The 26,906-nt window shown below is 39.5% G+C and overlaps 1 long non-coding RNA gene across 8 annotated transcripts in view; it reads left to right on the forward strand.

Moving 5' to 3' along the window:
• The window catches only part of LOC116231132 (uncharacterized), a 246,572-nt gene that overhangs the window by 116,838 nt on the left and 102,828 nt on the right, over positions 1-26,906 (forward strand). For 2 of the 8 annotated variants that reach the window (XR_016465993.1, XR_004167373.2), the window contains one exon: positions 13,857-13,959. The exons of 5 other annotated variants lie outside the window; for them this stretch is intronic. This is a non-coding gene — a long non-coding RNA (uncharacterized LOC116231132). Of the gene's footprint in view, positions 1-13,856; positions 13,960-26,480; positions 26,612-26,906 lie in introns of those variants that run through there. One more of the 8 variants, XR_016465996.1, reaches the window with a different exon arrangement.

Genomic DNA, 26,906 nt, shown 5'->3' on the forward strand with positions numbered 1-26,906 from the left:
AGCATGTTTATTGCAGATAGGTTATAGAATTCAAGGCACATCTTCAAACATGTGAGGCAGTGAGTCCATATTGAAGACTGTTATCAAATCACTTGAGAGAAAACATGACTTCAAAATACCTGCTTGCCCAACCAAAGGTATAAGAAGGTGACTTCGGAAATCCAAAAGCAAAAGGCTTCTGGAAGGATTCAAAGACTATTTAGCTAAAGATAGTGAACTAGAGGTAGATAGTTTCTGTATTCCAGGCTGGATTGGCAGTTGAGCCTAAAACAACAAAGCGGATAGGATGCAGGCAATATAAACACTCTATGGCACAATTCTGAGTGGTGAAAGAGAAATTTTCTCTTGAAAACACTTTATTATAAAGGACTTCAGTGAGAGAAACTTGTGTTAGAAAAAAGATAATGGATGGCTAGGACACTGATACTTTTTGACAGTAGCAGGAGTTCATATTGTAGATAATCTTTCTCTAGGATAAAAACCGTACAATTTGAAGGAATCAAATGTATATGGTGTTAAAGCAAGAAATAACATTTTCTGCTGCAAACCTAAAAATAGATGGGAAATCTTGGAGGAGAGAAGCAAAAAGAAGAAATAGATGAGAGCTACAAACAAGAATATTCTATTTGAGTATTTTCTTGTGTTATTTCAAATTTTATTCTTTGTCTGTATTAATGAAATCTTCACTGCAAAGAGTAGCTGAGGCAAGCTACCTATGGAGAAACATGCAGAGACTGAAGGACCTTCATATGCCCCTGATGTAATTCATATAAATAATGACCATGCTACATCCAACTCCCGTTATACATTTTCAGCAGGCACATATATCTTGATGCACCTCTCATAAGGGAATAATCGTAACAGTAATCTGTTGGAGCTATGGATCAAACATTTTGCCTGATGCTTTACCCATTTCATACCACTCACAATAACTAATTATTCTCCCATGGAGCAGACTTCCTCAACTGTCTTTTCAAACCAGTTCTGCTTGCTTGAAGCTGTTATTGGAGCAGAGCCAAGCATGTCAATCCCTGGCAGACAGGATTACCCATCTGGAGACAGGCGCTCTGTAAACTGACTTTGGAATGTGGTTTTTAACTCCCCCTTCAAAGGAAATCTCTCATGGGAGTTCTGAGGCCAAGAGATGGCTGGAAGTTGGAAAAGGACCTGGGTCTTCATGTCATGAGTTGTCATAGTTAACAACAAAGTGATCTGGAAGAACTTCCAACCTTGGAGCTTAAGTGGGTTTCTGATTATTGGAAATCACCAAGCAGATGAATGAGACTCTTAAGTCCTTTCACAGAGGAATCTTCTGATTCCGGTAGGAAATTATACATGGAAAAGCTTAAGCCAGGAATGTACTTAAAGTTGAGCAACTCCTAAATTCTAATCTTGATTTAGAGGTGAAGCATCCTCTTTCTGCAGCACATTGTGTCATGCTTCATCTAGAGGAAGCCAGATTGATGGGCCTGCTTTGTTTCCTGGAAATCGTCTCAAAATGTAGAATGTTGCATGTATTTCTACAATGCAGATGTTAGGTGTAATTAGGAGTCAGATTCGAGGCTTTATCCAACAGATTTGCATCTGTTTTTTATCCTGAGAACTGAATGCATAGTTTTCGCATGGTCAGCTAAGAAGTGAGGAAAGGGGGAAAAGGAGAGCAGAGAAAGGAAAAAGGACAAGATCTGAGGGCAAAATGATTTTTAACCCAAAATGAGTTTTTAAGTATTCCTGCTGTTTTCCCCTGCACTTTGTAGTGATTGTTTCTGTTTATGTGGTTGCAAAGGGGCAAGAGTAGTTTTTGTTTGTTTGTTTCTTTGTTTGTTTGTTTTTGACCCTTATATGCCAATGTCTCTTCATTTCAGTCATAAACTTGCTGCAGTAGTTTTACTTCTTGCACCTAACTTGCAGAAATCTTTTCTTATTGGACTGTGGTATTCTGAACGCAGATGCTAGGTGATTACTTCTGTCCCTGCTCAGCTGGTAGTTTCATTCTCCTTCCATATGAGCTGGTTTTAGTATTTGACATCACCTGCATTGTGTTGTTGATACTCTTTTGAAGATTAAAATTTCTTTGGGCAAACAGATCAGTATTAACAGTGATAATCACATATACCTTCTTGTAGTCACTGTTTTCAAATTCTAATGAACTCTTGATGAAAAGTGCGCAACCTTTGAAGTTCAGAGAAGGGCAATATTTGTTTTGCTCAAAGGATACATAGAAAAGAATACATCTCGGTCTTCCGCAGTACAAAGCAAGTCCCCAGTGTAACCATTTTCTCTTTTCCTTGTAGGAAATAGTATTACAGAGAATGTATTGAATAACACTATGCTTGGGATGAACCACAGTACAGCTATTGTATGTACCATGAAAATACAGATTATTCTAACTCCCACATTCCACTCAGAAAATGCATGAAACTTTCTCCATATGTAAATAGTAGCGGTAATGAGTTTCTTCTGCTTTAAAAAAAAAAAGCAAAAAAGCTCTTAACTCCGATATAAACTTCACAGACATTCCCCATTGAGTTTCTAGTACATCCCTGTATGAGCCAGAATTCAGCAAGCTTTCAAATAGCTCTGTTAACATGAATCATCAGTGCCTTCACAGTGACAGATTTTTGGACAGTGGTATGTCTTTCTTTATGGAAGGTACATCCTCCTATCCTGCAGCGCACCCCAGGTACTGATCGAAGTAGACCTCGTTTGATGACTTTTTCAGTGAGCATGTGCTGCACTCCAGGCTTATAGAATTACTGATGATGGTGTGCTTGTAGGAGATCTGTGGCAGCAGTAGCAGCTTCCTAAAATGTCAACCAGCTCCAGATTAGCTTTTTTTTGGGATGGGGGGGGCATGTTGCAGTAGGGGATAATGAGGTATCGGGCTGTAATGCCATAGGACCTCCCCTGCTCTGTGATAAGAGACATGACGCACGCTTGGAGGTGTAGACGTACTAGACATGAGTAAATGCACGTGGACGTAGTAACATATATACTTTACATGCTTATCTAAGTTGCTGTTTCGCTTGCAATAAACGCCATTTTGCCTTACATCACACTGGTGTGCACGTGGTGAGATGGTCGGGTCACAGCGGGGATGGCGTGAACCCTGGCCGGGCCATAGGAATGTGAGGAACTAGGGGTTTCCTACGCAGAAACAGGGGATTTGGTAAAAATCTTCAAGCCATATAACTTGACCTACCAAGTCCCATCACTAAATCATGTCCCTTAGTGTCACATCCACATGTCTCTTAGACAACTTGAGGGGCAGGGGCTCCACCACTGCCTAATATCTAGTCTAAACCTCCCTTGATAGAACTTGAGGCTATTTCTTTGCACCTATCACTTACAAGCTGAGAAAAGAGACCAATAAGCTTATCATTGCAACCTCCTTTCAGGCAGTTGAAGAGAGTGACAAAGTCTTCCCTCAGGCTCCTTTTCCCTAGACTAAACAACCCTAGTTCTCTCAGTGATTTTTTTTTTCTGCTATGGGCATTTTATGTATGCATGGCATTATGGACTATGTTTCCAAAATCTGCAGTATCTTACATGCAGAATATAATTTTTGTATCACAGCGGTTGATTAAGTGAGAAATGAAGATGTATTTTTGAGTAGGTTCTCAATGCTGTTGTCTGCTTACCAAGCCTTATGGATTAGTTGCCAGAAGATGCTGCCATTTGAAGCTTTAGCTGACTTCATTAAAGTGTACAGTGGTTTAGTAGACTTCAGTAGGAATTGTACCTCTGTATATCCTTGGAATAAATTTGTCTCTTGGTCTATTAAAATCCATTCCATCTTCTGCCCTCTCTTCAAATCCCAGTGAATAAATGCACTGGGGACAGTATATATAGTACTATAATAGAAAAAGGAAAACTGCATCTGTGGCCTTGTGTTCCCTTGCTAAGTATTAGCTTCAGAAAGATATTAGAATTATTTTATTAAATGTATTCTTCAAGAAATATGAGTATTGCATACTTTTTTTTTCCTGCAGTTTCATGTGCCATCACTAACAAGCACAAAAGTTCTGTTCTAGATAACTTGGATAACTACGTTAAAGGTACTTCAGCAGGGTCCATGTTATGAAGGTGGATTTTCTCCCAGCAGCACCATTTTAACTTCACCTAAATCACAAAACTGCTCCCTTGGGCCTGCTGAAAGCAACAATTGCTATTGTTTTGACAGTTACAAAGGAAAAAAAAAAAGACTGGAGTTACATTTTGGTTTAATCTTCTAGAAACATTCCTTTGCTTGTATGAAAGCCTGCTCACCTGTAAAGTCTGCTTTACCATGGGCAACTCTAGCTCATCAGACATTCGTCTATAATCAAAACAATACAGATTGTAACCTTCTCCTCCAAATTTTAAATGTGGATGAATGACAATTCCCCATTTTATTTTGAGTTGTTTTAAAGTGAGAAGACAACACAGTTCTGTGCTAAGTTTCTCCAAATGCTGCCTGCTGCACATACTCCATGTTCACTTGATTCTTTCTTGTTTGCATGTAGTAGTTTTTGCCATACATTTGAACTTGAAGCTTCCAAGCATTTTTTCTGCCTACTAAGTGGGCTACAAGAACTGCTCATCCTCTCACTGCTGGTGTGTTCACCATGTACCGCTGCTGGACCTGTGTGTTAAACACTATCATCTGAAAGTGTTCCTTAAAGGAAGGTGTTCTAGGATTTCTACTGGGTCATTCCATGACCTGTTGTGTTGCAAGTCTACTTTAATACATGCTGGACAGTAGAGCAGTAGTTCTTCTGAACCTGCTTCATTTCATGAACCATTAACAACTATTTTTTACCCTTACATCAGTCTTTCCCCTTCTATGCTTACAAGCATGTCTCCAAGCTAAATTTGATCAGTCTGAAATGTATAACAATATTGTTAGGAATGGCTGGGAAGAACCAGGACTTTCAGGACTTACGGGTCTGTGTAGTGATGCAGAATTAAATTTTGCTTGCTGCCTACTATGGTGAAGCTGTTTTCCTAGTCAACTGTAAGAAACTTAAACCCAGTTTGTGGGTCTCTTGCCTAGGAAAATGGAATGAATTAGTTTTACTGGGAGAAGCTGGAAGATAGCTGTGAAAAGGATGCTGGAAGTTAAAGACAGATGGAAGTACTGAGCAGGCTGGAAAAATAAGATTCATTTACCTTGTGAAATAAATGCTTGAATGAGTCTGTATGACCTTTGAGAGAAAAAGGAAGAGCTGTATGGGTGGGTGGGAAGCTGTAGATGATGATGATACTGAATAGCTGGGGAGGCTGAAATGTAATAACTGTATGGAGCATAGAAGGAAGAACAGACTGTGTTCCAGCCCCTGTAGGTAAGGGCAACTTGTGAATGATGTTACATAAAGCTATAATCACCACTACTGCATTTGTCTGGATGTATGAGTAAAGCTTTCATTATGTTTTACATGGTGATTTTAAAGTGATTTTTTTTTTTTTTCAGTGATGTTAATGTACTTTCTTTAGGATTTTTGGAAATAGTTTGAGTTGGAAGGGAGCCTTAAAAGCCATCTAGTCCAACTTCCTGTAAAGAACAGGGACACTTACAGATACATCAGGATGTTCAGAGCCCCAACCAACCCGACCTTGAATGTCTCCAGGGATGGGGCATCCATCACTTCTCTGGGCAACCTGTGCCAGTGCCTCACTGCCTTTACTGTTTAAATAAATAAATAAATAAATCCTTATATTTAATTTGTATCTCCCATTTTCCCTTGTCCTATCACAACAGACCACATTAAAGAGTCTGTTCCCTTCTTACTTACAGCCCCCATTTAGATACTGAAGAGCTGCTATCAGGTCTCCCTTGAGCCTTCTCTTTTCCAGGCTTAACACTCCAGTTCTCTCAGCCTGTCCTCACAGGGGATAAGTTCCATTGTTTGGATCGTTTTTGTTGCCTTACGTGTGTTTGGATTTTATTATGGTGAAGGTGAGCATTCAGAAAGCTGAACTATTAATATGAATACAATTTAAATGCATTTGGAATTTGTATAGCAACATATGCACTGAAGTAAATGCTAGGAGTTGTCCCAGTCATTAAAGATGCATACTCCTACTGTTTAAATAAGATGTTATTACAGTCAGTGGAATCACCATGGACTGAATCACCATTCAGTCATGTTACATTGGTTGGAAGGGATACTTAGCCCATGTTACCCTCTGGATTCTAGATGTTAAAACATGAGCTGACTTACAACTACAGAAGCATATCTACTTCCTGTGGGTCACTCATGCTATTTAGAAGCAATGTCCAGGGGTAGGTAAGCCCTTTGTGTTATCATTAAATTACTCAAAGTAAGGGGGGGTACCTTTGTAATCACAACAGAACAGTGCCCTGCTTAATGAATTTAGACCTGGCGTCACACTACAGGCTGCAGTGAGGCATGGTTAGCATCATGCAGCCCATTTCTAAGCCTATTGACTTTTTAAATGACATATTTATTCAGGAGTCCAACTTTTAGACCTACACTGAGGTCAGATGTTGTAGGATTTTTCATTTAGGAGAGAAGTGATATCCCAAAGTGGGGTCTACCTCACAGGAAATACCCATCAGTCAGCCCTTGCTCCTATAAGCCGGAGGACTGTTAACTTTAATGCATCAGCAACTGCTAATTGCTGTGGTGTAGCAGGAGGTGGAGAGAGTTGGTCTCCAGAGCACTGTTTTCAGATAAATAATAATGCTAATAGTGGTATGTGAAATAGCTAGGTGTCAAATCTCCATTAGACTTACTTGCTCTGCAGGTGTTAAGAAGATGGTGCTTCTCAGTAGATTTTTGCCTGTGATTCTGGCATTAACTGGCTTTAACATATATATATATATATATATATATGTATATAATATATTTATTTATAATAATATATTATATATGTATATTATATTTATAATAATATATTATATATGTATATTATATTTATTTATTTATAAAAATATATATTTTTATTTAAATATATATATATTTAAACCAGGAGTTTCTCAGCGTATGTGCATTTTATGTAATTGGAAAGTGATGTTTGTAGAAAGCCTTCTGGAGTTTACTGTTTTCTAAGGGAGAAATGATATGGCTTGTTGTTGCATCACAGTCAGAGCTTGCTTTTGTGATCATTATTAATTTAATGAGGTTAGGGTTAAGTCCTTTAACAGCTTGCAGTTTTAAGTGATGCTGGACTGATTTTTTTTTTGTGCAAAATTACTTTGTTCTCTCAGAGCTAGTTAACTAAAGCAGAAAATTCTAGCTGAAGGGGTTTAGAAATGATTTCAATTATTTGAAACTCAATATTGAGTAAAGAATTGGGGTTTTGTTAGAATAAAATTGATTTATTATTGCCTTAAAATCTGTACAGAAAGTAAAAGTAGGATGATATTCTAGAGCTGTTTGGGAAAACTCTTTTTCCCACAGACAAGAATTTTAAGAACATTATTTTAAGGAGGAAGGACTGCTGGAAGATGACTTTGTGAACTTCCCATGAAAATGTTCGTGTGACCTGAGAAGTTAGTTTTGATGAAAAACTTTTCATCCAGTTCTACTATAAACAGATTTAAAAGCTTAATATCTCTCTACTGTGTTTTACAGTCTTTATTTATATTATTTCTGAACAGTCCGGATATCAGAAGAGAAATATTTTTCATTGTTATATGCAAGCATAGTCCAGAAGGGTTTGCTTTGTCTTCGGGTTGTTTTTAGAACTCATTCCTACTGAATTGTCTGTCTTATAACCTTAGATTGATGCCATCTAATGCTGTCTTGTTTGAATGACTTGAAGTGAGAGTAAAAACATGCAATAAATTGTAGTTTTACTCTGTTTATTGCTTTGTTACTCTGCTGTGCCTGAATGAGTCCTGGGGATCAGACCATTGGGTTTGGCAAGTTGCTTCTCAAATAGCAACTTGAATAAAATAATTCAAGGCATATCTGAATCAAAATGAACTTGTGAAAATTTGCTCAGTAGGCTAGATAATGTCATCTCACACTGTTCATTGGAGAAATTAGGTAAGGAAGTTAGATTATTTTTCAAATAAGACAGGCATTAAAATCTGCTTTACTAATTACTGTTTGTTCTTTAGAAACCTCTACTTGAGATTTGTAGCTTTCTCTCTGATTTCTCCCTATTTTTAAGGGCAATATTCTCAGCAGTGCATGTCTGTATTGTTGAATGCAGTCTGGGAAACCTTTGGGTTTAAATCACATGCTTTCTTCATTCATAGTGGCTTTAAGGAATCAGTTAAGCATAGGGTTTAATTTATCATAGAAAAAATCCTATCATAGAAAGGCTCGGGTTGGAAGGAACAACCTTTGAGCCCAATGAGTTCCAACCCACTGCCATAGTCTGGTTGTTCCTCACCAGATCAGGCTGTCCAGGGCCCTATCCTACCTGGCCTTGAGCACCTCCAGGGATGGGGTCTTGACTCTGTCCCTTAGGTATGTATGCCTTTTGATATTGTTTGACATATATAGGTTGTTCCTAAGCTAGCATGTAAGAGATCTGAGCATGAGGTAAAATGGATTTCTATTGTTTCCAAATTTGTCTTCCTCAATAATTAGCACTCCCGTGGACAAGCTCACATAGAACTTTAAAGAAAACCAGAAAAAAAAGTCTCAATGTATAACTGCTAGAGAAGCTGCATCATGCCAGTTAATGAGGATTTTACTGCCCTCCTGCCCACTCCCTATCCTATTAATTGGCTTGTGAATAGCAGTTTTAGAAGTGGACTTGCACTGAAGTGTATCTTGCCAGAAGTAAGCCCACTTAGTGTACGTGAAATGCTGCCTGTTTGGAAGATCACATCTGGATATGTGTTCTTTGAAAGTGTAGCAATTACACATTCAACAATCAGTTGCAGTTATCTGGCTGTAATACTGTTAAATGCTTGCTTTGATGCTGTCTCTTTATGCTGCCTGCCTACTTCACAGCATGTTGTTTTAAAGCAGCAAACTACCCATTGATGTGAAAATATTGTGGAGTCTTTGATGCTCAACTGGCACACAGAAAATGACCATAAATCTGTCATCAAAATAGGACCTTTTGCATTATAAGTTTGTGGGATTTTTTTTTTCCCAAAAGCTAACTGTAGTTTAAATGAATTCATTAGGTTTTGATGTACTTTTATTCTTTATGGAACAGCTACCCATCACCACCTGTATTATTCAAAGCACTTTTTTTGACAAAGAAGCAATAGTGGGATGCTAGCCATAAGAAGGCAGGTGAGCTGAAAGGCAACCAAGTGCACTAAAATAACTTCTGGCTGATGCGGGAAGGAAAAAGCAGCGTGTTTCATCAGCTGTGCCTTATAAGGTGGACACAAAATGTGTGCTGAGTTGTCTCCTTCCTTTTCACTGTTATATATCCTTTCCATGTTAAAGTGCCACCATCCCTTCAGCTGAGGCTATCTGCTAGTAAGAGTCCACTTGCTTAAATAGCTCTGCAAATCTGAGATGTGAAGAAGAGGCAGCACTTCCCACAGTAGCGCAGAAGAAGCCTTGAGAGATCCAAGCACATCACTATCCTCACGTGGGAGCCTGGTGAACCTGCTACTGCAGGTATAACTGATGAGTACGAAATGCCAAACATGCTAAGACTTGTGCCTGTGCCTCCCATGTGTAGCTGCTCTATGCTTGCAATGGCCATGCTTCCACTTTACTTCCTTCAGTCAGCTCTTGCAAACTGGACCTAGTGGCTTCAGTACTGATTGAGAAGTCTGGGAATACAGCCTAACTTTCTACCCTTGACCCAGATTTTCTCTGTGGCTGCAGGCTTGTCTCTGAGATTCAAGTACTTTAAGTATTCTGGGACTTGGGAGAATCTGAGCCCAGTCTTGCACGAGGGGAAAAACAGCTATTGTCTTCCTTTGCTTCTCTAGTACACATTTTGTAATGCTTCCTGCCACAGGGTGAATCAGCTGAAAGTGACTCCCCTTTTCACTGAGAGAAACTCACAACATTTGCCATTCTCTTCTGCTTGCCAGCAGACATTAACTAATGCTACTGGAGACTGCCTTTTCCTGTTCCCTTTGATATGTACTCTGCCTGTGCTCCTGCAGCCTCCCGGAGGAGGACAACGCACAGACACATGTTGATTTAGCTTTGACTGTTATATGACAGATTCAAGTGTTCAGACTACTTGACTAGCTCCAGATGCAGTGGCTGCCTCCTATTAACTATGTTATCTGCGGATGATCAGCGTGGTATGGGATTGAGTGGCCTGCCTTGTTGAGCTTCTATGAGATAGCAACAACACACATACAGCAAAAAAAGTTGAAGTTTCTTTGCGATTCTGTACTGCTCTTGCTGTAAGCTGCTCCTCCCTGAGCTTGACTCATCTTTACAGGTAGCTGCACAGACTATGACCTTCTATTTCCCTAAGCAGATTTTGGTAGACAACTGCTCTTTTGTTGTGTGGGCATAAAGGACATTGCAGAAATGATGTGACATTTCTTTTTCTGTTTTGGTTCTAAGGATTCAAACACAGCAAAACCTTCACAATGTTTCCAGCGGAGAAAATAGAAATGATTCTATGCTCAGAAGCAGAGTGGCTTCTATTTTACTAGGATGAGTGCTGAGTTCTTGATTCTGGCAAAAGCTCTTTAAACTTTACGTGATAATGGAGAAAAGAATCTAGTTCTGCACAGCCTATTTACCAATAGTGCTTTCTGGGAGCAAAGAATGGTCCAAATCTCTCTCTTTTTGCCTTTTTGCACACTGCTCTTTCATGTAAGAGCATTATCCATGTATTGCTATAGATCTCTCTGCTCTCCTGCTTTACATTTCCATCAGACTGGGAGCTGCAATATCAAGTGATGCCAGTCTGTAGGATTCTTAAGATATTTGCTTTTTTGCTTCCATAGAAGACAAATTATTTGAAAATGATTGCTTGATTTTTGTTGTCATTTGTTTAGATTCGTGAGAGAACCTTTAGCATTGCAGTAAATACCCTCCCTAGTGCTCAGAGACAGGGAGTGTTTTGCTTCTTATGTCAACAGCTTTGCTAAATAACTTCCAGCACAACTGGAACAGCTGTTTAAGCAAACTGGAAAGTCTGCACTCCTGGCACCACTTGAGAAGGCGAACAGTTGCAACCCAGAAACCCTACAGAAGGTTTGTAGGTGTTCAGAATGGCCAGGTGCTCCCTCAGAGTGATTGACAGAGGCCTTATTTAGAGATTATTCAGCAGAGAATAGGTCTATTTTGAAGTATAGTTTCATTCAAATATAATCCTTTCCTGAGAGGAAAGGACAACTTCGGATTGTGTGCTAAAGATGCAGTATAGTTAGACTTATATGCTTGAAATAACCAGATTGTGGTAGTTAATTAAAATAAATAAATACATGGAAAACATCATGTATTTTTTGTGGATTTTTAAATTTATAATGACTTTTTTTTAAAGGTTTTATTCTGTGGGGTGGGTAGTTGTAGACAATCAGCTTGATTTGTTAGATCTGTGGATGTACATGGTCACATTGCTGTGCATCTAACCACAAAGTGACAGAAGAAGCAAAAAGATGCAGTAGATCACTGGGAGTCGTAATAATGTTTCTGTTTGTTATCTGCATTACCATTTCAGTCGCCTTGGCTGATGACACAGCGCTGCTAATTTAATGACTGCTACATAGATGTAAAATGGGAATTAAACAATAATCACAGAATCACAGAATCGTAGGGGTTGGAAGGGACCTCCAGAGATCATCGAGTCCAACCCCCCTGCCAAAGCAGGATCCCTACACCAGGTCGCACAGGTAGGCGTCCAGGCGGGTCTTGAATATCTCCAGAGAAGGAGACTCCACAACCTCCCTGGGCAGCCTGTTCCAGTGCTCCGTCACCCTCACCGTAAAGAAGATCTTGCGCACATTGGTGCGGAACATCCTATGCTCCAGCTTCTGGCCATTTCCCCTTGTCCTGTCTCTGCACACTGTTGAAAAGAGTCTGGCCTCGCCACTTTGCCCCCCACACCTTAGATATTTATAGACCTGGATCAGGTCCCCTCTCAGTCTTCTCAAGGCTAAACAGACCCAGATCACTTAGCCTTTCTTCATAGGGGAGATGCTCCAGGCCCTTCACCATCTTTGTGGCTCTCCACTGGACTCTTTCCAAGAGATCCCTGTCTTTTTTGTACTGAGGAGCCCAGAACTGGACACAGTACTCCAGATGAGGAGCTATTAGAGCTATTATTATAGCTAATAAATTTGGACTTTATGTTGAATTTAGGGTTTTTTTTTGTTTTTTTTTTTTTGAAAGAACTCGAGAAATGAGCTCTTCTGTTTATTCAGGGAACAAGCAAAAGACATCACACCAGTCTGTCCTTTGTGATCTCTTTGAAGAGAGTAAATGGTCACAAGTAAATGCGTATTCCTGCTAAGACAACTATATTAGATTAGAAAGAGATGTCACTGAAGAGGTCAGTGTGGGTGGTCTGAACTCAGTTCTGAGCATCAGCTTGTGACTTTTAGTTCTGGAGGAAATGTTTTCAAAGTGAATCCTACAGTAGCAGGAGTGTCAAACCCCTCAAAAGGACTGTCCTTATTTTCTGTAGCACAGCAGAGGACAGTGGCTCTTAAGACAATCAGTTTCGAAAATACAGTACCTTGATTTGTAGGTTCTTCGGGATAAGCCTGGCCTGGGGCTGAGTCCCTGGTTCAGCCGGCTTTAGGCTCCTTGTCTTTGCTCCACGAAGTTCCCTTCCTGCACACATGCATGGTGGGGTAAAACAAGGCTTAATTCAGTGTCACTGCCTGGCTTTTTAATAGATCTTAAGCTGACACAAACTAATATTAAATTTCTATTTTAATAATGTGGCTATCTTCCAGCTCCTATGTTGCTTTGACAGTAAAGTAATTAGGACAGATTGTGATTGAATAGACAACTACTGACTGGGAGTGTGAATAGAGTTACCAGCGCCCTCCTCTCCTAGCACAGTTCCCAAAAATCAATTGGTTGATAATGACTTCCCCTCCCTAATAACCCTAACCAAATTTCAACCAGGATCCAAGGATTCATGGTCTTTTAAAATTCGCCGACTTACCTCATCCACACATTTAATTTCACTTTACTGCCTGACAAAATATTTTTTTCAAAGAAAATTTAATTGAAATGAAAAAAACACATACAGTTGTACAGTCCAGTGTAATAACATCAAAAGCGTGCTAGAATTGGGAATCCTTCTGTTGTGCCGCAGTTGTCCCTGTTTGTGTTGCTATTTGATGGTTTTTTGGTAGGGTCAAGTAAAGCAATTTCTTCTATTGCCCCTTGAGCTGTATTAGGTTTTGCATCCTAGTTTCAAGTCCATAAGCTGGATGTTGCACTTTACATAGCTTATGTATCATTTTTTGCATTAGTGTGTTTCCTTGCATATTCATAGACATTTATGCTTTTGGGGAAGGCAGGGATTTTTATGGAATTGATGGTAACAATGCTGTCCCAGGAAATGAAATAATTACTGATCTGAGGTGGTTCTGCAGTATCACCAGTACTGGTAAATAATTAAAATTACTTTCTTCTGTACATAATCCTTTCTTCTATGCATAACTAGTTTTAAGGCGACTTCATTTACTTTCTTTCAGTAGTTTCATCCTGTGCTGTTCTTACCCTGCATTATTCATGCACAACCTTGCAAATTGCTTCTACTTCTAACAGTACTCTTATAAATCATAGGGTCTTTTTCTCTGGAGGACTTCAGCCTTAAGCTCCCCAGCTTGTTTTCAGATGAAAACTGTGTTCAATTAAGATGATTTGTTTGCTGCACAAAAATTTAAGTATCTCATACTGTCATTTATAGTGAAGGAAAACTGAGATAATATAAACACAGCATGAGAATTTCATAGGTTTTCTGCCTTTACCCTCCACCTATCTCTTTTCCAGACATTTCCAACTGAGACACAGTCTGCTGGAAGAGGACTGTGATAACAGTGCTACCAACAGCATAGACTGAGAGGCGATCTGCATTAGTAAATGACTGAATAATATCACCATTCAGAGTTGCTTGTCTTATTCTATTCATAGAAGTGAAGAAAAGACTAAGTTACATCTCACATATGGTGGCTTGTAGTTATACTCCTGAATAATGATCTTGTTTTTAAAACTGCCTTCTAGACCCTAATCACAACAGGTAGACTTTGGAGCAGAAAAAAAGTCCTTCTCTAATATTTTTGACCTAGAAGGGAAAAATTAAAATAAAACAGAATATTCCTGACATAGCCCTGCTGCATGGGAGCCTTTTCAACTAGTACTATTCGGGTTACCAAAAAGGAATCTGAAGATGTTTTTTATTCAAACCTTTAGAATTTTATCAACTTCTCTCATGGCGCCATGCATGCACACCTCTTGCTTTTCATGCTGTGGTTAAATTTAATCTGTTGTCCTTATCTTTGCTCCATTTATACCAAGGCAAATAATTGCTCTGTATCAGGAAACAGAGAGTCTGTCCAGAACATCTTCTTGGATTGATCTTCCACCATGAAAGCATGATTTCAGGGCCGGTTCCTCATAATGCTGAAGGGCAATGCATGAATCCTTATTTTTTTCATACTTAAAAATGTTCAGATCTTGCCCAAGATAACCTGGTTGCTGTTTTCCTTTTATGGAAATTTTGTTTTCAGACTTTCTTTACCGTTCACTGAGGTTTTGTTTATTTTTTCTTCATTTCTTTATTATACTCCAGTATTTGCCATTAAAAATCATAATTGAGGGAAATTCACAGGATGAGAGAAATTTGTTATATCCCAATGGAAGAAGAAGTATACACGATTTATATCAAGTCCTTCCAAGCAAGTGTCATTAGAAATGATTTCAAATTAGGTTACTTTTTCTCAGAAAGCAATTATATGCGATAATGTATGAAACACTGACTTGAGTTAATCATATATGATACTAATTTTAAAAATAGAGTAGGCTTTGACTTTTGTTATTCATATTAATTGAAACATGTTTCCTGTGACTCAGTTAAATTTTAATTGCTGTGCAACAGATATGCTCTGCTTAATGCCACAGTGGCTTTTTATGGGAGAGTGAAAGCACTAAATGTATTTGTATCTGTTGAATATTGTCAGTTTTCTTACAAAGCAATGGCATTACCAGAGCTATTCTGATCTTGTATTTTATTTCTGGTTAAATCAAAAAGGCAAATAGATGAACAGGAATCCTTTGGCTATGAATATCTTGCTGGATTGGCAAACAACCTGCAGTGTGAGATAAACAAAATTCCTGTCTTCATACAATCAGTAAGATGTGTCTTGTCCTGCATGGAAGTAGACCCAGAGTCAGAGCTTTGGATAAGACCTGCTACAGTTGCTTCTTTCACAGAATTACAGAATTGCCAGTGTTGGAAGGGACCATGAATCTTCAACCCCCCTGCCACAGGCAGGGCCACCAACCTCCTCATTTAATGCTAGACCAGGCTGCCCAGGGCCCCATCCAATCTGGCCTTGAACACCTCCAGGGACGGGGCATCCACAACCTCTCTGGGCAGCCTGTTCCAGTACCTCACCGCTCTCTCTGTAAAGAATTTCCCCCTGATGTCCAACCTAAATCTCCCCTCCTTCAACTTGAAACCATTTCCCCTCGTCCTGCAGTTATCTACCTTTCAAAGAGTTGATTCCCCTCCCCTCTGTAGGCTCCTTTTAGGTATTGAAATGCTGCAGTGAGGTCACCCCGCAGCCTTCTTTTCTCCAGGCTGAACAAGCCCAGCTCTTTCAGCCTGTCCTCATAGGGAAGGTGCTCCAGTCCCCCAATCATCTTTGTGGCCCTCCTCTGGACCCTCTCCAACAGCTCCCTGTCTTTTTTGTACTGGGGGCTCCACACTTGGACGCAGTACTCCAGATGGGGCCTCACAAGAGCAGAGTAGAGGGGAACAATCACCTCCCTGTCCCTGCTGGCCACCCCTCTTTTGAAGGAGCCCAGGATACCATTTGCCTTCTGAGCCGCAAGGGCATACTGCTGGCTCATGTTAAGTTTTTCATCCATCAAGACCCCCAGGTCCTTCTCCACAGGGCTGTTCTCAAGAACCACTCCTTCCAGTCTGTATGGATGCCTGGGATTCCTCCACCCCAAGTGCAGAACTCTGCACTTTGCCATGTTGAACCTCATCAGGTTCACCCGGGCACACCTTTCTAGCCTCTCGAGGTCCCTCTGAATGGCATCCCTTCCTTCAACCTGATTTGCCAGTGACTTGGAATTTAATACTCCCAATATCTGAGCCTGGGAGTGGCCCTAACTATTATAAAAAATCTCTAAGGTTGGAAAAGACCTCAAAGATTATCCAGTCTAACTCTCTACTTACCACTAATATTGCCCACTAAACTATATCCCTCAGTACCGTATCTACATGTTTCTTGAACACGTCCAGGGATGGTGACTCCACTACTTCCTTGGGCTGTTTGTTCCAGTGCATCACTACTATTTATGAGAAGAGACTGTATCCAACCTGAACTCCTCCTCATGCAACTTGAGGCCATTTGCCCTCTCACTCTATCACTTGCCTGGGAGATGAGGCAAACACCCACCTTGCTACAGCCTTCTTTCAGGAAGCTATGATAAGGTCTCCCCTGAGCCTCCTCTGCTTCAGACTGAACAATCCCAGTTCCCTCAGCCATTCCCTGTAAGACCTTCTGTGCTCCAAACCTTTCACAGCTTTGTTGCCCTTCTGTGGACTTGCTCCAGGCCTTGATGTCTTTCTTGCAGCAAAGGACTCAAAACTGAAAGCAATACTCTAGGTGTGGCCTCATCAGTGCTGAGTACAGAGGAATGGTAACCTCCCTGCTCCTGCACTATTTCTGACACAAGCCATCAGTGATCCCTCAGATTCATTGTTGTGTTTGCCTTGGGCTTGATAGATTGGTGAAATGAATCAGTAAACTCTGAAGGTTTTCACATCTTTGTTATATGCACCTTGTGGGATTTACTTTGGATTTCTCCTGTCCCTTTGGTCTAAATGTCCTGACTGAATAGTGGTTTGGATCTTTCTTGAGGAATGCTAGCTCATGAGTGTGCATTCTCTACCCACAAAACATAGTCTAGGCTTTTACATTTCTGTCTTGGAAAACATGAGAATAGAGAAGGGATGAAAGGAAAAAGAGCAGCTAGCAACAGTAAAAGAAACAGCATATGACACTGTGAAAAGGTGTGATGGGGACTGAAATCCAAATTACAAGAAGAGAGTTATGTTTTATGAGGCTGTGAGAAGTCTACAGAGCAACTAAGTCTTCCAGAAGGTGTAGAGAGCCTGTGGCATGAGAGAAATGAGGGCTGGATGATCTTGAGATAAGGGTGAGAGGCAAAGGTTAGGAAATCTCCCATCTGCAAATGTGTAGGAGGGAGTGTCCTGAGGAGGCATTGCTATAGCTTGCCTTGGTTTTAACTTCTCATGTCACCTGCTGTTGGCGCCATCAGTAATAAAACAGAGTGTCTTGCCTGACATCTGGCCAGCTCAGATGAGTATTCTTCCATTTTCCCTTCACTTGATGCAATGAGATGAATGGGAACACAAGGTGGTGCAGAGGTGGCATTTGAATGCACCCTCAAGAGAAGAAGAAATGGACAACTGTGTCAGTGATTGGTGAGTTGGCAGCAAAGAAATGGGAACAAGTAAGGTGAGAAGATACAGAAGAGAGGCATTTATATCTGTATGTTTGGGAGCAGTGTTGCATCTCAGTGTAGGTGTTATGTACAGTTCAAAGTTGCAGTGCTGTGTACCATGGTATCCTCCCCATTCCATTTGCTGTGGTTCTTTGAGTTATGCTGTGTAAAGTCTTCCTGTTTTGCAAAAGCACCCAGTTTGCATGTGGGGAAATGAAAAGTGCAGCAAAATGACTTTTACAGCCATGACAGTTCCTGGATCATACTTATGCCTTTGTCCAATTGCATGGTGGACTTCAGCTAACAATAAAACCAAATCACAGCAAAGTTCACCACTGATATTGAATAAATGAACACATCACTTACATATTAAATTAAATCACTGATGCTTTTTGGAAAGGAACAAGAAAAGCAGTGGTGCACACAGCTCTGAGGCTGTTGAACTGTTCAAGTATGTGGCAGCCTGAGTTGCTTTAAGACCACTTGTTCATATTCAGTTTTCACACATGTGCATATTAGATTATGATGGTAATGCAAATCTCCAAATGAAAGAGGGTCAGTGATGTCAGGCAAAATGTGGCAAAATGGACAAACTGTGGAATGGAAGAGACCATTTGTTGTAAGATAACCATAGTCTAAGACTAAGAATGTTGGGTGTTTGGGACTGGGAGGTGACAGAGAAGGTAAACCTGAAAAGAGATTGTTGGGGAAAAGCACTGGTGAAAGATAGGGCTTCAGCTAGTCTGTAGAAATAGCTATTGTGTGGCTAATAGAAAGGTAATAAAGGTCCTGTAATTAAACTTAAATTTGTACTAAACAAATGGAATTGCTGTTCTATCTTTCTGTAATGGTATATATGATAAGAGCTTAATCTGTACGCTGTGAAATTTGCCTCTTTAGATGAGTGGCTGTGTTTATGTATGTCTGTACGTGTGTTATCTCTGTGTGTTGACAGTCACTTCGTATTAATGTGACCAAAGCTGCCAAGCTCCAGCCATAAAACGGAGGAAAATCTGTAGGGTGCTAGCAGGCATTTGTAGAAAGATGAAGGTAGTTTCCATACAGCTAATTGGCTCTATAAATTTGTGTAGGAAATAAGAAGACAGTGGTGATTACTATTGAATGCATGAGAGTGTGTTTTATTACTTAAAAAAAAAAAAAAAAAAGGAGGGAGGGTGAGAATATTATTTTCCCCTAAACTTCTTTTCAATGGAATTCTTACAATTTTAGGAGGATTTTTGGGTTGACTGCCCAGGATCCTCAGAGCCCTTCATTTGCCCCCCTCTCCCGTGGGATAGTGGGATAGAGAGAAAACAGAAGGAAGGCAAGAGGACTTGTGGATCAACATAGGGGCAGTTTAATAGGGAAAACAAAAAGTGCATGTTCATCTACCATCAGGCAGATGGTGCCAAGATTTTGGTAGCAGGATATTTCTCACTGCCTTACTCTGTTATCAATTGGCAATAAATTAAATTCATCTTCCCCAAGATTCCCTGCTTCACCTGTGATGGTTGTTGGCAGGCTATCTTCCTGTCCTTTTCTTGACCCATGGTGAGCAGTGTTACCGGTGTTCAGAGTCGCTACAATGTTCACTGAGAACCTAGTTTGTGATCTAGCTCAACACAACAATATTTACTTGCAAATAAGATTTGTCTCTGAAGCTGTATCTGTTAATTGTAACCCGTGATACTAAGTAATAATACTTCTAAACTAGTGCGTACCCTCCTATCAAAAGGTATTGATGTCTTTGACTTTTAACAGTTATCTCTAAAACGTTTAAGCAGGCACTTCTAATGAAGGAAAACCAACTATTTACCTTCAAGTTTTCTACGTGATTTTGCTTATTCATACTGAGTGAATTATTTTCTCTTTTGTACTGTGGAAACACTGTGCATTTAAAAAAATAGCTAAACTTGAGAACTGCCCAAGGAAAACAGCAGACTAGAGCTTTGTATTAGATATTTGTTCACAGAATCAAACTGTGGTCTGTGCTGTATTTCCTTTATCCTTCCAGTTTTACTGGGATGGCATCTGTAGCTCTGCAGCAGAACTTGTCTATTTCTCTAAAATGTTGCTAGCTTAAAAAACTGAAGTTTTTTTTTTTTTTTAAAATTTTGATTTCATAAGGTGTACACCTTTGTGTACTTATCCCAAGATAAATACACATTCCTAGATACACACAGAAAGCTCATTCCTTTGTGAGCAGATTTGGATAATCTCACTCATTGACCAAGCTGAAGAAGCACTGCCAGAAAACCAGCAGGGACAAGCTCCACTTCTTCTGCCGGAACACGTGGGTTAAGCACCTCAATCTTCAGGTGCAAAGTACAACCCTCCAATAGGGGAAAAGAAAACAGGTGATGCAGAACCTTACTGGTTCTTGCCATTTTTGCAGTATATTATGAAAGTGTGGACTAAAATCTTTAAGCTGTTTATCCCTTTAAGCATACAGTTTCGACAATGCAACATGCTTAGCTGGCAAAGACTGTGCAAAGAGGAAATAATTATATCATAACTTTCAACATTTCATATCACACTCATAGCTCTAAATGGCAGCTACTATTTAACACCAACTGCTTAGCGAGATCACAGCCTGTGTTATTATTCTAAGTCCAGAAATACAAATTTGCACTAAACAATTATGTTATCTGATTTGATCTCAGGGCAGCATGATTCTTGCATGCTTTCAAAGCATGGTTATAAAGATTTGGACTTAGCCTTGTTATATGGAAAACACACGTGGTCTGTCGCGAGCATAGAATGCTGGACATAGTGGTTAACATTTTGCAGCTAAAGTTTTGTGCTGGATTTCTAGAGGATCTTAAGGTGCAAAGGCTTCCAAAATGGGCCAACAGCATCCCTTAGAAATTTTGGTGAAGTTTTGAGGTGTTTGACTTCCCTGACTGATTTTGGTAATCTCAGTGAATGTTCTTGTTCTTGCCTCATAAGTTGCCTTGGCTTCCTTAATGGGAGTGTCCCAAGAAACTGTAGGCTGTATGATCAGGAATTGTCTCCTGCCAAATGAACAGTACACTGTTTCTCCTAGAGTTTGGTAGATGCTCCAGATGTGGACTCTGCAGCATTTTACGCCCTCACATAGAAAAGCTGTCCCTGTTGGCCTTGGCAGGTCCCTCAGCACTGTTCTTGTTCCACTAGTGTGACTGTCCTCAAGAAGCTAACACACAAGATTCTCTTGTAAGCACATCCATCTATTCAAGGCTATCATGTTCTTGTATGAGGTAATGGACACTGTCAGGAACTGCAATATCCCTTTGCTATCTGCTGTCTTCTAAATGACAGCTCTTGTCAGCTGTTCTGTAGCAATTGTCAAAGCGTTCACTGGCATCCCTAGCAAAGATGAAGTCAAGCCTGAACATGAGTCCAATCTCTGAGACTTGCCAAGGCAAGCTAAAGACTGCAGGAGAAAGCCAGCACAGAATATGATAGTTGGCAGCACTGTACTCACAGCATGCTATCTGATGGCCCAAAATAGCCATGCAAACAGCTTTGGAAGAATTCTGTATGATCTAGAGAGGTATAAACATACCTGCAGACAAACGCTTCCAAGATGTTTATTGTTATTATGCTATGTGATCCTTTTAAGGAAGAAAAGACCAGTCTAGAAGCCACCAGAGAACTAAAATTTCTGCTTGCTTTGTGCAGTCGTAAGCAACGGGATACCAGAAGGACCTGAAAAGCAATGATGCCATTTGATGTCAAGTCCCATAGTTACAAGTTTGTGCTACAGATTATCACACACTCTGGTTCCAAGGCTGCTTTAATTGAGAGAGGGATATTAAGATTTGGTTAATATCTAAAACACAGATGGCTTAATGTTCAGTGAGTTATTTTGCCATCAGATTTTTATTTTTTTCCTAAAGGATGGCACTGGGCAAGTGCACTAAACTCATAAACACTTGTGAGAAGGTGCTTTAAGCATTCTTGTGATGACTTCTTTTCCCTTGAGATTCTGCTTGGAAAGTGTGCTTATGTGAGCAAGTGTTTATATGACGGCTGCCTAAGGATATTATTGTGCTTGTAGACCTCACTGCAAACTGGTTATGCCAAAACTATGAAAACCAATAACCTTCCTTTTATTATAATTATAAAACAAACTGAACTAAACACATATTTCCTTTAAAATAAGAGTTACTGTTCTTTATTGCATTTTCCTAGTAAACCAACTTTCTTAGGTTTATTGCAGCATTTTTACTCATTAAAATTTAATAACATTTGTTGATAAAGCAAAGGAAGCTAACTGAATTTTTAAATAATTCAGAGCTAACCTACTACCTCTAATATATGAAGAACACTTTGAGCTGAATTTCTAAAGGCCCTCCAAGATTTTAGTTGAGTCCTTTGAATTCATTTAACCACCAGATTTTATCCTTCATTTGAGGCTCACTTTCTGGCTGGAAGAGTATGTAGAGGGAAAGAAAAATGGAAAATGTTCTGTTCCTATCATTGCACAGACTCCAAATGTGATTCTTTTTTATCCCTCTATACCAGCTACCTGCAAAAAAAAAAAGGAGTATTTCTTTTTTTCCTGCATTAGATGAGTTACTTGTTTTTGTTATCCACACTCTAAAATAATTCTTTACGGTGAAGTTTTAAAAGTGGAGGACATCAGCACATCCTACATAAAAATGGCAGATTTGACATTAACAAAACCCTTCTTGTTTCCTGCAGCATGCAAAATTAGAGTTAAGTTTTGGAAAGAAATCATGTTCTGTTCCAGTTGGACCATTTGACATTATTTTTGACTTCGTTAATCTTCACAGCTTAATGAAGATCCTTAAAGGCAGTTAGAACAGGCACTAGTACGTATTCTCAAGTACTGATGGAAACTTGTCACTGGGGGATTTTGTCGTGAAGGGAGGGCTCTTTGACACCAAATCATTAGTACTAACTGGGATCTTTTTGTAAAAGTAATATTCTAGCCTTGCAGTGCGTTCATGGAAAGACCACAGAGTGGACTTTGAGGAGACTTTGGTAATTTTGAGGGTGGGTTTTGGCTGCCAACAGCGCGATTGTGAAAATGAGAGCTCGGGTTTTACACCATGCCTGTCAGAGTATTAATAGCAAACAGATGAATATTGCTGTCGTTTGTGGGAAGTACTACTTTGGTCTGGCAAAACAAAAACTAAGTATCATCTATGCAGACATCTTAGATAGGGTAGCACTAGGGCATGAGAAAAACCATTGAAGCCAAAGGGCCAATCTGTTACAAAAATAAATAAATAAACAGGAATGTTTCTTCTTGTTTTTGAAGCAGAGAAATTAAGAGGAGGTTCCTGCCATCTCAGTGGCAAGTTTCAAGAACCCAGTGCATGGGGCAAAGAAACTAGCTAATTCTAGGGGAATCTTTTGAAAGCTTTTGAAAAGAATCCTTTCAAGCAGAGCTACCAGTAGAATGGTGTTGGCCTTTGAAGGAAAGTCTCTTTCAGATTCATTTTCTCTCCAGTCATGACTCTTTTGGCCTAAAAACTGGCATGTCTTTGACATGTACAAGACAATATTCCTCATGGTGCAGTCTTACTGTAAAGCCACAGTGTGGCCCAGAACAGAATAGCTGCATTTCTATCACAGCTTCGCTGCTGGTAGCAACTTTCTTATTGCTTTGCCCCTCTGTTGCACAGTCTCCAAAAGTCGTATTGCAGCTTTCAGATTACTAATTGACTGGCACTGTTATGACACTCCCATAATTATGGTCTTCTGTGGTAGATAATAGTTTTTGAAATGGTATCACAGCTTAATGATTCAGCAAAACTCACTAGGATTTTATAGATACCTGGGGTTACAGATGTGTATGTAGCAGGTGCTTCTATTCCAGCTCATTGCACTTTGCAGCAGTCTCACAGTGTCTACACCAAAAATGTTGTTTGTTTGAATCAGTTTGCTCAGCTGAACCAATGTTTTCACTAAGAAAACATGTCACAAAGACATTTATTTGAAATAGACCCTGAATGTTCATAGATTCAGGAAGGTTAATAACATTGAGACTTATGGAGAATGAGCAAGAATGGCTTTTATTTTCTTTTTAGTTGTCAAGTGATGCAAATGTGTCTTGGAATTTTCAAATGATTTTTAATTAAATAAGTTGTCTACGTATCATCTTTTTAAACAAACACAAAATTAGCTCAAGTGCAAGTTAACTCTCTCCTTCAGTGCCATTGATTATTTCTGGTGACGTTTGCTATTTTCTTAGGATTAAAAAGCATTCTGGGAAAAGAAACAATCTTGTTTCTCTTCTATCTCATCAAAAGAATGAATTAAGGTATATTAGAGAAACGTAGTTCTCTATTAAGAATCTCCAAATAAGAGATTGTGCGTATATAAACCATATGGGTTAAAAAAAAAGGGGGGGGGGGGGGGGGGGAAGAGGGGGCAGTTCAGTTTGGAAAAGGGTCCTAACTTCCTTTTTCCAGGGTTGAACAACAATAGTTAGCAGGAGAGACAGAACCTCACATGACACAAACTTGTTCTTTGTCAAGAGCTGCCATTCTACTTTTCTCTGATGGACATTTTTCCATGTTTTCCAGTTTCAGTTTAGACTGAATACCTTTTCTTCTGAAGATTAAGCTTTCTGAAATAAGTGCAGCAATGCCCCTCTCTGCTTATCTAGAAAACCATTTCTATCTGAGAAGCACAGTGCTTTCAAAGTAAGTGTTCAGTGAAGGTGAACTAAACAGGGGAAAGACATAACTTGTAGTTGGTTGGACAACACTTAAGAACTGATAAACCTAAAACTTTCCAGCTTTGGTACTCCTTTCTACATCTATATGGTTTGCCTGTGTGTGTGGTTAGCTGTACTTTAATTAGCATTTCTGTTTGTATATAAAACTTGTGTTCCAGCATGACAAGAACTGTTCAGTGACAAGCAAACATTTTCAGATCATGCAAAGCAAATAAGGAGTAGTACTGTGCATGTATGTTTCCGATTATTAGAGATGATACTGTGTAAGCTCATCACACTTGCTACATTGTTTAAAGATGAGCTCTTTTAGCTCACTTTTGAACAAGATGGTAACAACATGAGGCTGTTGTGTACAGCCAAAATGGAGTCTATCTGCTGGGGTCTGAAGTCAGTTCCTTGATGTCTGACTAATGCTTCTAAATTAAAGAAAACGAAATAATAAAACTGTAAGAATTCAGGGGACTCAAATATATTCTGCCCACATTATTTTAAGCTGATGGCAAATTAACTACCTTTTGGTGTGTGGGATGTACTAAGTTGTTCCATGTATTGTGTTCTTCAGTATAACCAACTCATTAGCAAGTAGCTTTGTAAGTGGTAGTTTTAGCAAGTAGCTGCTTGATTTTCATGCATACGGTGTCAGGTTGTCTTCAGTGCTTTTGAGCATGTTCTTTAACATCTATCTGTTTAGTTAAAACCAAAGTTCATACATCAGAGCTCTGGCTATCTTCTGGAGGGTTGAAGTGGCATATTTCCATTTCTGTGAATACAAAGAGTCTGTAGGAGGAAGCTAGTTTCAGCCTAGAAGGATCCTCCTCAGTGTCTTCAATGAAACATAAAGTACTAACACAGTCGTGATGTTGAAATGGCAGCGTAACCATAAAAGCTGAAGAATTAAGTCATAAACTCCATGGTTCTCACCTCAGGCTATTCATTTTTGTTGTGAGGAGACCCCTTGAATTAAAATAGTTTGAAATGAACCTCTTCTGTGTAAAGAAGATGATATCATCTGGAACAAATGACTACTAGTCATGAATGGAATATTGTTACTGACAAACCTTTTGTACCGAGCTCTCTTCAAAGTGTATTTTATAGCTGTTAATGAAATTATTGCTTTGCTTATAGTTCAGATCCAGTATTTCTGACTGACATGTCCTATCAACGTCATAAAGTTCCAGCAAATAATTTGATGGTGATTCTTCCAAGCACAGTGCAAAATTTATATATTGGATTCATAATGCAGAAAGATTTTATTCAGAATTACTAAAGAAAACAGCTTCTGTTTTTCTTTTTGGTTAAGAAAACAATCCTTAAAGGTCTCACGTGCTAAGACTCATGCCTCTCCCTAATGCCATTAGCCTCACACAACAAAATCAAAGCCTTTTTTTTCTTTTCTTTCTTTTTTTTTTTTTTTTTCCTAGTATACTATAGTTTACATTTGTGACAAAACTTTAAGGAAACATGTATACAAAGTGATATTTTCTTAGTGCTGTTAATCAGTAATAAAATTCCATAGGCCTCTGATTCAGAGAAAGGGGTAAATTACAGTTTATGTGCCTGAAAACATTGGCAATGCACCTAACATTTGATTGAAGCTGGACATCAGGGTCCCAGAGCCAGATGTTTAAGTGCACAGTGATAAAATAACAGGGTCCCTGGGTATAAAGCAGATCAGAAATGGATTTCCTTTTCAGGGACCTTAATTGATTGCTGCTGGAAGCATGGAGCAATTGAGGATGGTTAAAGACATTTAACATCTGTCCTATGAAGATATACAAAGCACTCTGGGAGACTGGAAAGACAGGTTTTATTCTTGTGTTTGGCTTTGGGTAAGTCTGCATTGCTTGGTGATGTGCTTTCCACCTACAAAACCAGGGCTGGATGAAGGAAGTGGCATTTCATTTCCCATTGATCACCTGGTGCCGTACTTCTCTGAGGTAACTATTACAGTTTTCAAACTATGGTTTCAAACTGTCACTAGAGCCAAGGAAATCTCTGTCCTGAGCATAAAGAAGTGCTGTTTACTACTTTCTAAGCAGTTTAGTGCGAAGGATACTGTGCAAGTCATTTTGGCTATCATGACTCTAAATTTTGAAGAGTCTCCTATTTTGTCTTGTAGGATCTTTGATTTTCTTCTTCTTCTTCTCTCTCTCTCTCTCTCTCTCTCTCTCTCTCCCCCTCTCCCCTGCCCCCTTTACCCCCCTTCTTCTTTTCAGAAGATCTCCAGAAGAACCTGTGGTCATCTGGCTGGGCCAGACTTGCCTCTAAGGGAAAGAGTCAGCAGGCATTTTTCAAAAGCTACTTTTTTGCTGAGAATGTAACCTTTAACACAGGCTCATCATTAAAAGCAGTCATTTAACATGAAATGCCTTTACCAAGGTGATTTTTCCCAGTTACCATAGCAACATCATAGGGTATCAGATGGTGTCAATAAACAAAAATGTACCGTATAATTTTTGAGATGCCTCTATTAATACAGTTTGGTTATCTAGAATCAGGTGACTGATGACTTCCACTTGTATTTTTGTTCCTTCATGCCACATATGGCGTGTTTGTGTATGTGTGGTCCATGGTGTATTTTGCTTTGCATACATCTCTCCCCAGAGAAGACATTGCTGTTTGCAATGTATTGTGTTCCTCTG

This window comes from Phasianus colchicus, chromosome 4 (assembly GCF_987193195.1).
Source record: "Phasianus colchicus chromosome 4, bPhaCol1.hap1.1, whole genome shotgun sequence".
In the NCBI taxonomy this organism is placed as follows: Eukaryota; Metazoa; Chordata; class Aves; order Galliformes; family Phasianidae; genus Phasianus; species Phasianus colchicus.